Genomic DNA, 2,567 nt, shown 5'->3' with positions numbered 1-2,567 from the left:
ATTTTAAAAAGCCCCTGACCTTCCAGAAAAATTTCTTTTTTATTTTTTTAAAGATTTTATTTATTTATTCATGAGAGAGAGAGATCAGGGGGAGGAGCAGGTGGAGAGGGACAAGCAGATTGGCTGCTGAGCACAAAGTTCAATCCCAGGACCCTGAGATCATGACTTGAACTGAAACCAAGAATCAGACACTTAACTGACTGAGCTCTTCAGGGCCCCCCAAAATTTCTTTTAGGGGCATATATTCTATTACACATGAAGCTGAATTTCTAAAACATTTCTTTTACCAGATTATTCTAAACTGCCTACAGACTTAATGTTTTTTAAAAATGTGTTTGTTTTTATATTAATAGTATATATTTGACACCTCACTTTCACCTCCATCTTTTTGTTGTACAAAGATAAAGGATTATCCATTAGAACTCTATCCTTTAAAAGAGAGCTTTGCAACTTAGAGAAATAGTATGTGCTCTCTCTCTTCAATGAAATAGAAAAATTCCTTTGTACTTGTGGCAATGACATTCCAAATATATCCCCTTACTAAAACAACATACAGCAACCAGTTTTTAAAAATCCAGTTTCAGTTCCCCTTATGCATTCATTTAAAGAAAATCCTGTCCTCTCTGCTGACTTCTTCCTTTCTTCCTTTGTCTTCAGTTTACCAAGTACCAAGTTCTTATTCTATTATACCTCAGTGTTTCTTCTAATTTTCTTTTTAAATATTTCACTTCCAGATGAATGCAAAGAAGGTGCATAAAGTACATAAAGTAAAGAATTTTAGCAAGATAAGAGTCCTGGGCATACCATTTTAGAAGATGGACCCCTTAAAGGGCACCTGGGTGGTTCAGATGATTAAAGTCTGCCTTCAGCTCAGGTCATGATCCCAGGGTACTGGGATCGAGCCCCATGTCAGGCTCCTGGCTCATTGGGGAGCCTGCTTCGCCCTCTGCTCATTCTCTCTCTGAGTGTATCTCTCTCTGTCAAATGAATAAATAAAATCTTTAAAAAAAAATAGAAGATGGACCCCTTAAAACCAAAATTTTATAGACATTTGTTTACATGTTATTAGAAAATGCAAAAAGAAGAAACAAATCCCCTTGGAAAGTAAGAAAGAAAGAAAGAAAGACAGAAAGAAAGAAAGAAAGAAGGAAGGGAGGAAGGAGGGGGGGAGGGGGGGAGGGAGGAAGAAAGAAAGAAAGAAGAAAAAAGAAAGAAATCATGAAGGGGACATTCCATTTTGGTGGGCCAGATCTGGCTTGGAAAGATGCGGAAAGACCATGGTGATAATCCCAGTGCTTGTCATTCATTATTTGGCCATCATTTAGAAAAGAAGTATCCAGTAATAATCTATTTTTCCCTTATTTGACTTCAAAAAAGTGGAAAATTATATCCCGAGAGCACGTGAATACATTCTAAAAGAATATGCGTGATTTTCTCCTCCTTTGTGTATTATAATACTGAGGTGTAGAGATTTTTATGTGAAAATGGGTGGAAAAGTATTTCCCATCCAAAAATCACTGAGAATTTTATGTGCCCTATTTTGTAACTCTTTAAAATAACTACCTTTATTCTCTTACCACAAAAGTCTTCTTTTAACTCCTTCATTGGAACCTATTAAGATTTGTTCAGTATGTTTGGTAAGAAGAGCAACATTTCAAAGTGTGATTCAGTCCACCATTTGGAAACTTGGAATAAGAAGACAACACATTTTTATAAAGGTAGTGTGGCTGACCAAGAAGCTGTTATTCTGAGACAAATCATGGGATTAGAATATCTATGAGCTCCTCCTATTCCCTACAAAAAGATGTTTTCTCATTTCTTTCCATAATTCAGAGTATACTTTGTTGAAAATGCTATCACTGCATTTTATTTATTTATTTTTATAAATTTTATTTTATTTTTTCAGTGTTCCAGGATTCATTATTTATGCATTACACCCAGTGCTCCATTCAATATGAGCCCTCCTTAATACCCACCACCAGGTTCTCTCAACACCCCACTCTCTTCCTCTCCAAAACCCTGTTTGTTTCTTAAAGTCCACAGTCTCTCATGGTTCGTCTCCCCTTCTGATTTCCCCCAACTCACTTCTCCTCTCCTTCTCTCAATGTCCTCTGTGTTATTCCTTATGCTCCACAAGTAAGTGAAACTATATGATACTTGACTCTCTCTGCTTGACTTAGTCCACTCAGCATAATCTCCTCCAGTCCCAACCATGTTGATAGAAAAGTTGGGTATTCTTCCTTTCTGATGGAGGCATAATATTCCCTAGTATATATGAACCACATCTTCTTTATCCATTTGTCCGTTGAAGGGCATCTTGGCTCTTTCCACAGTTTGGTGACTGTGGCCATTGCTGCCATGAACATTGGGGGTACAGATGGCCTTTCTTTTCACTACATTTATCAATATATACATATTTTGGGGTAAATACCCAGTTATCACTTCATTTTAAATAAGCATTCAATTATGAGTCTCTAGAGTATTTTTACAGAATGAATGTGTGTTGATGTGAAGAAGACATGCATTTAAATCTTATTTACCCTACATGTGAGGATTTCTTTTTTAGA

Source organism: Mustela nigripes, chromosome 3 (assembly GCF_022355385.1).
Source record: "Mustela nigripes isolate SB6536 chromosome 3, MUSNIG.SB6536, whole genome shotgun sequence".
Classification (NCBI taxonomy): Eukaryota; Metazoa; Chordata; class Mammalia; order Carnivora; family Mustelidae; genus Mustela; species Mustela nigripes.
Note: the sequence above shows the minus strand (reverse complement) of the source record.